Source organism: Danio rerio, chromosome 4, assembly GCF_052040795.2.
Source record: "Danio rerio strain M-AB ecotype USA chromosome 4, GRCz13ab, whole genome shotgun sequence".
NCBI classification, from domain to species: Eukaryota; Metazoa; Chordata; class Actinopteri; order Cypriniformes; family Danionidae; genus Danio; species Danio rerio.
Genome location: NC_141024.2, coordinates 28,818,378 through 28,832,644, shown reverse-complemented (window position 1 = coordinate 28,832,644; position 14,267 = coordinate 28,818,378). Strand labels below are relative to the sequence as shown.

The window sequence follows — 14,267 nt, the reverse complement described above, 5'->3', positions numbered from 1 at the left end:
CTCAATATTGTAATACACTAAGTAACTTTCCTCAGCACTATATATATATATATATATATATATATATATATATATATATATATATATATATATATATACACAAAGGCACGGTTCGGTACACGGTTTTGGAGCCACGGTTCGGTTCGGTTTCTGTTTGCTGTGTGGTTAGGGTTGATGTCATCTTAACAGCAAAGCTAAAGAATAGATTAACCCTAACCCAAGAACATCTAAACTTTTTCTTTATTAACTTTGCCATCACATTTTTAGTACAGTCAGAATACTTGACTAAACAACAAAATAAATAAATAAATAAATACCTCAAATATAGACTAGTCAGAAAAAAAGAACATTCTCTTTAGTGCAGCCATCTTAACTAAGTAAACTAAAACTAAATAAAAAAACTGCAGTGTAGACTAGTGAAAAATCTTCTTCCAAAACACCGTAATGTCCACATTCTCAGGTGAGAGGCTTGATCTCTGTACAGACACGGACACAGTGATGCTCATTTTTGATTTCTAAGGTTTCATTTTTGATTGCTAAGATAGATAGGTTTCTGTTTAAAATAATTAAAAAAATATAAATATGTGTTTGTAAAGTGTTTTTACGTGCATTACTTTTGCCCACTTAGAGAAATTTTGTGAGTTTTGTACATTTTTATTTCAATTGATTTGTTAGTTATTTTTTGGCTCAGCTCTTTCCCGACAATATTAAGCTATACGTCCTCAAGTTCACTCTTTTCTCAGAGTAAGGTGGATAGGGAAGATGTTGTATGACTTCCATTTTGCAAATACATAGTAAATGTATTGTTAAATACATCTGGTGACAGGTGAACGTCATCTTTGTATTTATTTTATTCTAAAGTTCAGTGTAGGGAAGAATGCAGCGCTCGGTGCTGAAGACCTTTTTTTTTCTTTTCATCAGTTTCTTGTGGGGTAAGAGGTGTTATTCATGAATTAGAATTGTTTTGTTATATTTCTTTCTTTTGTTTGGCTTCACTATCGTCCCCTTACTCTTGAATTGAACTAATTTTTGTTTGATACTTTGTTTGAATTTGCTACTTTATTATATTTGCATAATTGTAAATATTTTTGTATATATTTGGACATTAGTCTAGTTTCACTTTTGTGCATTAAATCACCTTTTGGTAGTTTGGCAGATCTGTTGTCAGCATTTTGCTTGCACCCTCACATTGTGAAATGAAATTACCAAACTTTTTGAATGTTATAAGTAAGGTTTGTGAAACAGTTCCGACAGATAGACGTGCGCTTTGTCTACGACACAAATTCCATTGCTGTACTTCACTGGAAAACCAAAATGTTCCCATACAGGCAACTTAAATGTGTCTGGGAGTCTGCAATGTCAATAATATGCGAAGCAGCCATCCTGTGTACAGTAGTAACCGAGTGTAATGCTCACGCAAGTCACATGACATGACATGCACTTGGAAAATACTAACTTTAGAATATAATATTTAGAAGAAGAGCTCATCATTACTAATACAATTTAATCAAATGTGATAAAATAAAGATGTTTAAATTGGTTTAATTAGTTACAGACAAGTAACGTCAACCTCAACAATAGGCAGCAGGAGGCGTGATAGTACCACAGTATGCCACAAGAGTATCGCAATACGTACCGTGGTTGGTGTATCGTGATATTTTGGTTCGGTTTGTTATATCGTTACACCCCTAATATATATATATATATATATATATATATATATATATATATATATATATATATATATATATATATATATATATATATATATATATACACACACACACACATTAGAGTTGGGGTAGTCGAACTTGGACCCAGACTTGAGTCCTAGTCCTATTTTGATTGGACTTGGACTTGTCATAGACAAGTCCAATAATGTATTTTCCTTGTAACCAGAAATAGCCATATCACACACACACAACATACATACACACATGCAATGCGTGGCTAGATCAAGGTGTACAATGTTGTCAAAATCATTAATAATTTGTTTTGCATATGAAAATCTCAAGGAATTTATTTGCAAGTCATCCGGTAAAAAGAAGCACTCAGCAGACTACAAATTGTGCAAATCAATAATTACTGATGTGACTGGAACAACTTCTATCTTCTACAGGCATGTTCAAAGAAAACATAAAGAAAGGTAAGAGCTTATTTCCTTAAATTTTACTTTTATATCATACCGACGATGTTCATAGATAGTGTAGATATTCTGTTGTTATTTATATTGGTGTCAGTAAATTCGCAAATAACTGCCAGATTCAAACTTTTGCGCTTGGCTCTGAGCCAGAGAAAGACAGTGTTCAGCGCTTATTTTAACTGTAGGCTATCACTGACTGGCAGGACCCAGATCTACTACAGACTAGAAATCCACGCTGAACTGTTTTGTAGTTCCACTGCCGTTGGGTTTCCTCACCCGATCACTACCGCTATTTATTCACTTTTTGTTATTACAAATTTCTTCCGAGTGAGAAGCCGAATGTTCTCTTTTTGCTGAACCTTTATGTTCCGTGCAGATCTGGGCCAGTCAGCATGAATACGGTTTCATTTTCTATATTGTTGCTGATAACAGAGCTCTCTGGAATGAATGTTAATAAAAATGCATTGTCATGGTAATGCAGGTATAATGTGAACAGAAGAAATCAATAATCTAAAGCTGCTCAATTATTAAATGTGTTGACTTAATTACTACCTGCTTTGAGACAAGATGTAAAACAGAATATCTTTAATTAAATATGAACAATTATCAAAATTACCTAATTTTATTTATTGTTTATTAATTGTCTTCAGTTCAATGTTACATAACAAAACATTTTAAATATACATAAGTGCTTGCATGACTATGTGTTTATAATTGCAAGAATTAGTTTAAGGACGAGTTTTAAAAAAATGTCATCAAGTCCTGCCATTAAGTCCTACAATTAACATGTTCAGAAGGAGTAAACCTGTATTGTGTTGAGAGCAAAAGAAGATATTTTAAAAAACATGTGTGATCCAACAATTTTTGCCCATTGACTTCCATGTTTTGTTTTACTCTTTGGTAGCCATTTCAATAGTTTGGTAACAAAATGACTTATTTCATGTTCACCAGTAAAATTGCTAATAATTGCTAAAATGTTCTTTTATTTTGTTACAGAATAACAGAGCACAAAAGATTTCAACAACCAGCAAATGCTGCACAGCCCAGCATCACAGAATTCACAAGGCTAGGACTGACACAACAAGCGGTGCATCTTTATGATGCAAATTCACCAAGACTACAAGAAATCCATATTACTATCATCAAGGGTTTACTTATTGGCTGCACTTTACCTTTGTCAATTGTAGAAAATGAGCATTTCAGGCATTTCTTGAAAGTCATGGACAGCAAATATATACCAATAGCAAGGAAAACAATCTCTGAAAAACCCATTCCTCTGTAGGTTGAGCAGGTTAAAGATTCAATCAAAAGAAAGTTAGAGAAACAATCATTTGTGTCCATAACAGAACACATATGGTTAAATCGAACCATGCGGTCCTTCTTCAGGGTTACAGTCCATGGATTAAACCAAATAAAAAATCAACAGAAGTAATTTCTTTTAGACTGTAGGAGGTTTTGTGGCAGACACACTGGAGACAACATAGCCATGGCTTTTGACGAGATCACTGAAGCTGCGTCCCAAATCGCATACTTATGCACTATTCTTCGCCATTTTGTAGTATAAATAGTGTAAGTAGTGTGTTCACACTGAAAACTCTAAAAACATTAAGTGCACTTTAATTACCCGGATGATGCACTCATTCAGCCGGTTAAATGAAGTGTGGAATGATGGACACTTCACGCACTCAACGACCGCAGGTTTGCTTACGTAGCGGAAGGGGCGGAGCTATCGGACGCACATGTTGGATAACTTTATTTATTTTGGATGGTAAAAGCAAAGTTCTACTATGAGAGTGATTATAGCGCCTCCCGATGGTTAATGCGGCAATACTCACGGCAGGTATTATTTGATAATTCGGTTGATTATTTCACTGATTTGGCAACCGTCAAACGTCATCAGGGAAACGGTCTGAATTTCCGCTTAGTAAAAAAACATTAGTGTGCCATTTGGGACAACACTACATACATATACTATCCTGTTGAGTGTGTAAGTGCATAAGTACATAGTGCATGAGTGCATAGTGTATAGTGTGCCATTTGGGACGCAGCTTGATAATTATATCATAACAAGTAAAGTCAGGTACTGTCACCGACTCGGTCCCAGTCATTCTCCTCGCTGACCAGCAGAGGCCGCCATCCCTGGACTTCTAAGCATTATATCATCCACCTAGACTGATTGTGCACACACCTGAACTTAATCCAGTTAACGACCCACGCTCCCTTTATAAGCCACATTCAAACACCAGTTTATTGCGAAGTCTTTATTGAAGTAAGTGCCAACATTTCTGAGCGGTTTTCCATGCATGATCTTCTGTGCATTACCCCGGACTGTTTCTGACTCTGAGTTGCCTTCTGCCTGCCCTCGACCCTAGCTTGTTACACGGACTCTGAACCACGCTGCCTGCCCACGACCCACCCTTGTTATAAGGACTCTGAACCACGCCGCCTGCCACTGATCTATGCCTGGTCAACCACTCTGTGTCTGTCAGTCGCCAGCCCCACGATCTTTATTGAATACTGGTGATGTGAGTTTGCACTTTAGTGCGTGTTGGATGTTTGTGTTTGAACTGTCTAATAAATACTGCAAAACGTATCCCTCCGTGTCAGTCTCCACGTTACGTGATGTTTGTAAACAAATTTCGGGAGGAGCATGCGCAGAAGTTTCAGTATCGAATACGTCATTGACAATTATCCCATCATCAAATCAGTTTCTGAGCAACGCCTATATATACCAAAGCTGTCTTACCTGCAGCATCTCACGACTTCAGCATTGGCACATCCAATCGCTGTAGCCTCGTCCAAACAGCAAATTTCCATGAGGATGACACGGCTCCTCTTGCAAACTCCAAGCCGACGTCCAGCGCATCAACACTCGGCAGAGCATATCAACAGAGTCTGCGGTCTTAACTTAGGCCCGCCACGCCGCCGCTCTTTCAGACACCGGCAACAAACCTGAGCCGCTCCCCAGTTGGAAACCACCGGCCCAGATCAAGCGAGTGCCAGGCCACCGCTCTACAAGCGAAGCGCCACCATCGGCCAATTCGCCATGACAGCGTGAGCACGTCTCCGCTACGGGCTCATCCACCCCCCACGCACGGAACATTTCCACTTAGTAGCGCCCGCAATCGCTGCTCTCGGCGCCCCAAATTTAGGAAAAACAAGCCAGTCCGCTCGTGAGTGTGACGTCACGCGAAGCGGCTTCCGGGTCCAAGCGCTCTATTCAACTGCATGGGGAGACCCATGAAATGGTAATTATAACGTTTACAAAGCGATTTATTACTTTCGAAAATCATGATCACAATATATATGTCTATGCCTCATACATGATGCAAGTGATTAATTTTATAAATTGTTAAAAGTTTGGTATTTGTTATGCAGCAAGCCCAAAAATGGTTGTGTACAACATGACTCTGTATAAAACTAACTTATCGTGTAATATGTTTAAAATTGATCATAAACAAATAATTTCTTAACTTACTGCATGGGGAGACTTTATTGTATAAAATTAACTTTATTGTGTGATGAGAATTTAAAGTGATCATAAACGAAGAAATTTCTCAACTCAAATGAGTGGCGGCTTGGACCCGGAAACAGTATTACTTGCGTCACCAATAGGTCACCACTTAACAAGCGGAGTCTTCCTTCATGCCGCTTGCAGATTAACCAGGTTTGTTCAGGCCCTGATGCAAGTTCCAGCGTGAGGCTGCCTCCGCTGATGTCACCAACGCCGGCAGCCCTTTCTCTCTTCTCTTGTCCTTCCACCTGTGATCCTATGGCCATCAGTAGCGCGAGCACGCCTCCGCAATCGGCTCTAGCCCCCAACTTTCTTCAGGCCCCGACGCAAGTTCCAGCGTGAGGCCGCCTCCGCTGATGTCACTAGCACTGGTAGCTCTCCTCTCTTCTCTTTCTTTCCACCCGTGATCCTAGGGTCATCAGTAGCGCGAGCATGCCTCCGCAAACGGCCCTAGTCCCCAACTTTCTGTCAGGCCCCGACGTAAGTGCCAGCGCGAGGCCGCCTCCGCTGACGTCACTTACGCTGGCAGCCCCTCTTCTCTTTTCCTTCCACCTGTGATTCTAGGGTCATCAGTAGCGTGAGCACGCCTCCGCAAACGTCTCTAGTCCCTAAATTTCTGTCAGACCCCGACGTAAGTGCCAGCGTGAGGCCGCCTCCGCTGACGTCACTTACGCCGGCAGCCCCTCTTCTCTTTTCCTCCCACCTGTGATTCTAGGGTCATCAGTAGCGTGAGCACGCCTCCGCAAACAGCTCTAATCCCCAACTTTCTGTCGGGCCCCGACGTAAGTGCCAGCGTGAGGCTGCCTCCGCTGACGTCACTTACGCCGGCAGCCTCTCTTCTCTTTTCCTCCCACCTGTGATTCTAGGTTCATCAGTAGCGTGAGCATGCCTCCGCAAACGGCTCTAGTCCCTGATTTTTCTGTCAGGCCCCGACGTAAGTGCCAGCGTGAGGCTGCCTCCGCTGACGTCACTAACGCCGGCAGCCCCTCTTCTCTTTTCCTCCCACCTGTGATCCTGGGCCACGTATAGACTATATTCCTTAGATTCATCGTCTAGGTACTTAACATGTATAAACTTAAGTACGTTATTAACGTTTACATAGACAACACGCGTCTATAAAATAAATTGCTTAATTAAATAAATTTGATAAGTAATTCTGGAGTAATAATAACACCAAGCTGATAAGCAACTTCAGCTCAGAAATCATCCAGAATCCCATTACTAGCTTACCCCATCTATTTTTACTGCGATTTCAAGTCGCAATTGCACTCAGTATAAACCATGGAACTCCATTCAAAACTTCAGGTACTGCTCAATGCTCCTTGCACTACCTTAAGTTCCTTTAATCCTATCAATTAAGTTTTCCACAGAAATTAAACCTAAAAGTCAGTTGAAATGCGCTATCGTTGCCCCCTTTTTTACCATTTCAACCTCTAAACCTTTCCTAACCCTGGTCATTAACCCCTTCAAGGAGTTCTATTATAAGGTTGCTGCTGCACAGCGACCGATCTCATTGGGGATGCACACCCTATTACGTACTACTGCAAGCACAGTGGCTGCTTCCACTCTAGACACACGCCTTATTATGCTCCACTGCAAGCGCAGTGACTGCTCCTATGGTAGACGTACACATCATTATTATGCACCACTGCTAACGCAGTGACCGCTCTCACTGGAGACGCACACCTTATTTATCATGTGCCACCGCAAGTGCAGTGACAGCTCCCACTAGAGACGTACACCTCATCAAGCATCACTGCTAGTCCAGCGACCGCTCCCACCGGGGAAGCCCACCTTATTATTATGCACCACTACAAGTGTAGTAACCGCTCCTACTGGAGACGTACACTTTATTATGCACCACTGCAAGTGCAGTGACCGCTCCTACGGGAGACACACACTTGATTATACACTACTGCTAGTGCAGTGACCACTCCTACGGGAGACGCATATCTTATTATGCACCACCGCTAATGCAGTGACCGCTCCTATGGGAGACGTACACCTTATAATTATGCATCACCGCAAGTGCAGTGACCGCTCCTATGGGAGACGTGCAAGTGCAGTGACTGCTCCTACGGGAGACGCACACCTTATAATTATGCAGTGACTGCTCCTATGGGAGATGTACACCTTATTACACACTGCCGCTAGGGCAGCGACCACTCATAACCCCATACAGGAGACACACACCTTATTATCATGCACCACTGTTAGTACAGTGACCTTTCCTACGGGAGACGTACACCTCATAATTATGCACCACTGCAAGTGCAGTGACCGCTCTTACGGGAGACGCACATCTTATAATTATGCACCACTGCATGCGCAGTGACTGCTCCTACGGGAGACGTACACCATATTACAAACTGCCTCTAGGGCAGTGACCACTCATACCTAATTCAGGAGACACACACCTTACTGTTATGCACCACTGTTAGTACAGTAACCGCTCCTACGGGAGACGTACACCTTATAATTATGCACCACTGCAAGCGCAGTGACTGCTCCTACGGGAGACGTACACCTCATAACTATGCACCACTGCAAGTGCAGTGACTGCTCCTATGGGAGACGTACACCTTATAATTATGCACCACTGCAAGCGCAGTGACTGCTCCTACGGGAGATGTACACCTTATTACACACTGCCTCTAGGGCAGTGACCACTCATACCCCATACAGGAGACACACACCTTATTATCATGCACCACTGTTAGTACAGTGACCGCTCCTACGGGAGACGTACACCTCATAATTATGCACCACTGCAAATGCAGTGACTGCTCCTACGGGAGACGCACATCTTATAATTATGCACCACTGCAAGCGCAGTGACTGCTCCTACAGGAGACATACACCTTATTACACACTGCCTCTAGGGCAGTAACCACTCATACCTCATACAGGAGACACACACCTTACTATTATGCACCACTGTTAGTACAATGACTGCTCCTACGGGAGACGTACACCTTATAATTATGCACCACTGCAAGCGCAGTGACCGCTCCTACGGGAGACGTACACCTCATAACTATACACCACTGCAAGTGCAGTGTCTGCTCCTACGGGAGACGTACACCTTATAATTATGCACCACTGCAAGCGCAGTGACCGCTCCTACGGGAGACGTACACCTCATAACTATGCACCACTGCAAGTGCAGTGACTGCTCCTACGGGAGACGTACACCTTATAATTATGCACCACTGCAAGTGCAGTGACCGCTCCTACGGGAGACGTACACCTTATAATTATGCACCACTGCAAGCGCAGTGACTGCTCCTACGGGAGACGTACACCTTACGCAGCACTGCAAGCGCAGTGACCACTCCTATGAGAGACTCATACCTCATCATACACCACTGTCAGCACAGTGACAGCTATTACGGGGATGCATACTTTAACACACAACATTGCTAATGCAGTGACCACTCCCACGGAAGACGCCCGTCTCCTGTGGGAGCAGACACTCTTGCTAGAGACATTCATCATGCACCACTATCAACACAGCAACTGCTTCCTCCCGAAACACATACCTTATAACTCAACAGCACCCCTCCAAATTTTTAAGATCAGCAAATTTTGGGGGGCTTGCACATTGTCTGGCTGCTGTCCTGTAACAAATAGCGTTTTTTGGGGAGCGCTCTGGGGCCGGGCTAGATACTTCGCTCGAATCCCAACTCCTCTTTGTTTCCTTATAAGGGGAATAACTCGAGTTGGGGTGTCTCCTCGAGCTCAGAGCCCTCCCCCCGGACAGCACGCCAAATACGCTTTATACTTAAACGAATGCAAGTGTGAACTCATGAAGTGATGTTTGTAAACAAATTTCGGGAGGAGCATGCGCAGAAGTTTCAGTATTGAATACGTCATTGACAATTATCCCATCATCAAATCAGTTTCTGAGCAACGCCTATATATACCAAAGCTGTCTTACCTGCAGCATCTCACGACTTCAGCATCCCTCCACCACCCCGTCACCTCACCTCTTGCATTTCATTCCCGGGGGGAGCGCTCTGGGGCCGGGCTAGATACTTCGCTCGAATCCCAACTCCTCTTTGTTTCCTTATAAGGGGAATAACTCGAGTTGGGGTGTCTCCTCGAGCTCAGAGCCCTCCCCCCGGACAGCACGCCAAATACGCTTTATACTTAAACGAATGCAAGTGTGAACTCGTGAAAGGTACATTATTACTGATAATACAGCGAATATGACGTGTGCATTCAAAGTCAAGTTTCCACAGGAAGAGCAGCACAGGGATAGTAGTGATGCAGAAGATGGCGACTTGGATGATGAGTCTTTGAGAGGATGTGACCTAGTAAGAGGAAACTGTCCTGATGAGAACAAGACAAAGGCTGTCATGTTTTGCACATTTACTTCAATTGGTCGTTTATGATGGTATAAAAGAAGCCAAGTCCTTTACTTCACCTCTTGCCAAAATGTCTAAAATTACCTCATTACTCCACACTATTACTTAGTTTAAAGAGCAGTTTGAGGCAGTATTTGGGAAGGGCAGATCAATTCCTGCAGCTACATCAACACGCTGGAATAATACATTCAATCAGCTACAGGCCCTTACAGCACTTGACCACAGCTCTCGCACGGATTTGCAGTTCAAACGTTCAGCATGTTTATTTTTTTTCAGCTCATGAATGGAGTCAATTGAAGGATTTAGGTACAGTTCTCTCTCCATTTGCGGAAGCAACAGACCTTACAGAGGGTGAGAAAGTGGTCACTATTAGTATGGTGGTCCCTACTGTATTTGATTTAAACACTCATCTGCTACAATTAGTAGAGTCAAGAAGTCAATGCCAGCCAATAGCCAAAGCCCTTTGACAATCCCTTTTAAAGAGATTCTCTGGGATATTTGCAAGAACCAAAATGGTTGAAGAAAATGGAAAACGGGACCAGTTCACCCAGAATGTTTATTTCTTGGCTACAATGCTTGATCCTCAGTTTGGCCTTAACTGTGTTGATCTAGATGTAACCAACCATGAGGATCCAGTTTCTGTTAAGAAATTTAGAGATGATCTGAAAAGATCACTTATAGGTACATAATGCATTCTATTAGTTTTATTAGTGCATTTTATTTTGAAGCATTTATATATATATATATATATATATATATATATATATATATATATATATATATATATATATATATATATATATGTATATGTGTGTGTGATGCTGTTGCAGTGACCAAGTCTCTTCCTGGCAAATGCCCACGACTTCTATTCTAGCCCGCTATCTTGCCCACAAGCATCTGAGGACCCAAGGACAAGTACTAGGATCCCATTCAAGAGACAAATGCAAATACACCACATTTCTCACTTGTTCTGGTCTGAAAACAGTGAGAAATTTCCACAGCTCCACTCTCTAGCAAAAAAAGTGCCGTCTATACCGGCATCCGCTGCACCAGTAAAGCGTGTCTTCAGCAAAAGTGGCTTCATAATGAGACCACATCGTTTATCTTATAAAATGGTAGCAGTGCTTGTGTTTCTAAAAAACAATATGACCCTGGTTTAGAGCTTGATTGTTGTACAGGACATTGTAAAATAAGTGTTGATACCAGTTGGTTTAAAGATCTGATCAAAAATTAGTTCTTTATAATTCATAAATAGACTTTTGTTTTTAGTTTGTTTTTTGTTTTTGTCTTATGAATAGTTGCTAGATGGAACTATAACCAACCCTATAAATTGTGGGGGAGAAGCTTGAACTGGAGAACACAACACAGTGTCCTTCAAAATAAACAGGTTCATACAAGTATGTATTTTCATACACTTGTAAAATAGTAAAAGTTCTACGTACAGTATATAAAAATATAAAATAAAATATAACATTAAAAAAATACAGGGCATTTTGAAAAATGAATCTAAAGTATAAAACTGTTACTTGAACTTCTTATTTGATTTATAATAATATTAATAATAACAATAAACATTATTTTACATTTTATGACTTTCTGGACTCGGCCGGACTCGACTCGAATGGTAAGGACTCGGACTTAAGTCCAATTCGAACCCTTTTGGACTCAGACTTGGACTCGACTGGTTAAAGACTTGGTCTTGACTTGGACTCGATAAAGGTGGACTCAACCCCAACACTAATATACATATACAAACATTTAACCCTTAAGGTTCAAGGTTCACTTTATTATCATTGTCAGGTATTTTTAAGGAATATTAGCATCTCTTCTCTCTCTGCTGTTATTCGGTTCCTTCTAGAATGTGGCAGTGCAAAACTTTCACTCTCAACAGTGGTACAGTGTCACCTGAACTGAATCCCGCTAATGACCCACGTACCCTTTATAAGCCGCACTCAAACACTCAGTTTTTGCGAAGTCTTGTTCAGCCCCGGCCAGCATTACTGAGCGTTATATCCTGCCTGATCTCCAGTGTATTACTCCAGCCCGTTTCTGACTCTGCTCTGTCTTCTGCCTGCCCACGACCTAAGCCTGTTACACGGACTCTGATACTCGCTGCCTGCCCTCGACCCAAGCCTGAAACACGGACTCTGAATCACGCCGCCTGCCTCTGACCCATGCCTGGTAAATCACTCTGTGTCTGTCAGCCCTAAGACCCTTATAGCTGTTATTGTTGTATGTTCGCACCTTTGTGCGTGTTGATTGTTTGAGTGAAAGTGTGACTAATAAATACTGCATAATGGATCCCTCCGTGTCAGTCTCCCCGTTACATACAGGGAGTAGAGTCATATACGTTTGTATTTGAACAAGAGCATTCGTAACAATTTCTTGCTTGAGAAATTCATCGAACATCCTCATGAACATGCTCTTGCTCATTTGTTCACTTGATCCACTTTCACTAAGCTCTACATGAGGAATCTTCTCTGCTCGATCTGCTGCAGAGGCTAAAACAGTAGTTGCCCTCTTTAATGGTTCTTCCATTTGCTCTACCACATGAATCAGGGCATTTTTGGCATGCCTGGCAGCATCTGCATTTAAAAAGCTTCTGAGACAAAACATGTAAAAGAAACAATCTGTTTTATATAAACATATTAATATCAATTGTATTTAATAAATTATTATAAATTTGTAACGGAGTAAAGTGGTTCATCTTCAATGTTACCAAATCATAAATAATCAACTTTATTTTTACTTGTCGTGTTTTTTGATTGTCTGTATCCCTCTCCTGAGAAAGCAAACATTTTAGAACCAAAACTATAGGAATAACATCTGCTGTGGCTAAACAGGATAAGCTTATGGTTAAATAACTTCGTCAAATGTTGAGAGTATGATCATTGTTTTTTCCAGCAGTGCCCTGTGGTTTGCAATCAGCAATGCTGGCAGCTCATGAGCAGCAGAAAAAAGCGCACAATGTTTGCTTCTAATCAAGGAAGCTCTGGATCAAATAATACGTACTTGTTCCATCTTGCCTTCACGTCTCGTGCTGAAGATGTTTCAGGGACATTTGAAATTTGCACTCAATGTCCTTCAACCAACAGTATGCCTATAGGGAATGTTTCAAGTGTCCCACAATCTTTCTGGTACTCGCAATCATGTCGCTCACACTTCGCTGTGACAGAAGTCCCTTCTTGCGAACAAGTTGCATTGAATATACAACGCAGCCCAAACTAGGAACTCCCAAATCCTCTTTTGCTTTCTTAATATTACTGGCAGAGTCTCACAAAATCACATGCACTGAGGATATGGGAATTTTCGATAAAGAACCTTATCTGTGACTGTATTCCAGAGAGAGCAGTGTTCTTCCATCCAGTGTGGGTGTCAACGCAAGCAGCGGCGGTCGAGTTGGGTCTGATTTCCTGTCATTCACTGGGTGTCAAAAAAATATCAATTTTAGTAAGCAGATTTAGTTTAGCAGATATGCTTAAAAGAGCACCATAGTCTTGAAACGCATTGTTTTTAGATGTCGTTTCAACAGTTCGTTTCTGGATATGGTGGTTTCCTGTTCCCAGAAGATGGACATGAATACTGCAATACACGTTTGGGGGCCCAGCTCGTCGTTGTGGTGCTCACGGACATCTCATGCCCTCAGTGCGGGGGCATGTCTGTTGCACAGCTGAGATCACGCCTCACTCTTGCAAAAGGAAAAAGCCACATCTACTGTCTCCCCAAAGGCGGTTGGTGCTCAGAAAGATCTGAGGATTACAGTGGGGACTGTCACCTTCGGGCCACAGACCCCCCACTTCTCCACATGCATTGGGATAGCAGCACTCTTGCTCAATGACATTAAGGACCAGATGTTCATCATGGCATCGGAGGGTCAGCTGGCATGCTCCGATAACAGTTTGGGCCTGCTTCCACCCTACATGGTGCAAAGTACCATCATGGACCTAGAGTCAGACAGGTGTCACCACCCCCAGTCCAGCTCCCAGACCTAATAGATGGGTGCTATGTAAGGGCTAATAAGAGAGGCAAACCATCTAAGCTAACTGTCCCCTTCTGCATGAGGCATGAGGGGGGCCTTTCTCCCCTCTGTTTATGTGCCCTTTCACCCTCACCTCTCTCGCAGGGCAACCAGGTGCTATGAAGCTATTCCCCAGGTGAAGTGCACTAATGCAGTCAACCTTTGCCCGCAAGGTTGCTCAGTTTCAATGCAGGTTTTTCCCTATGGCACCATGCATGGTTG

The 14,267-nt window shown here is 42.3% G+C and overlaps 1 pseudogene; it reads left to right on the top strand.

Annotated features, from left to right (window-relative positions):
• The first annotated feature begins 3,362 nt into the window (after positions 1-3,362).
• LOC147844748 (uncharacterized) lies at positions 3,363-11,187 on the top strand (annotated as a pseudogene).
• The last annotated feature ends 3,080 nt before the right edge of the window (positions 11,188-14,267 follow it).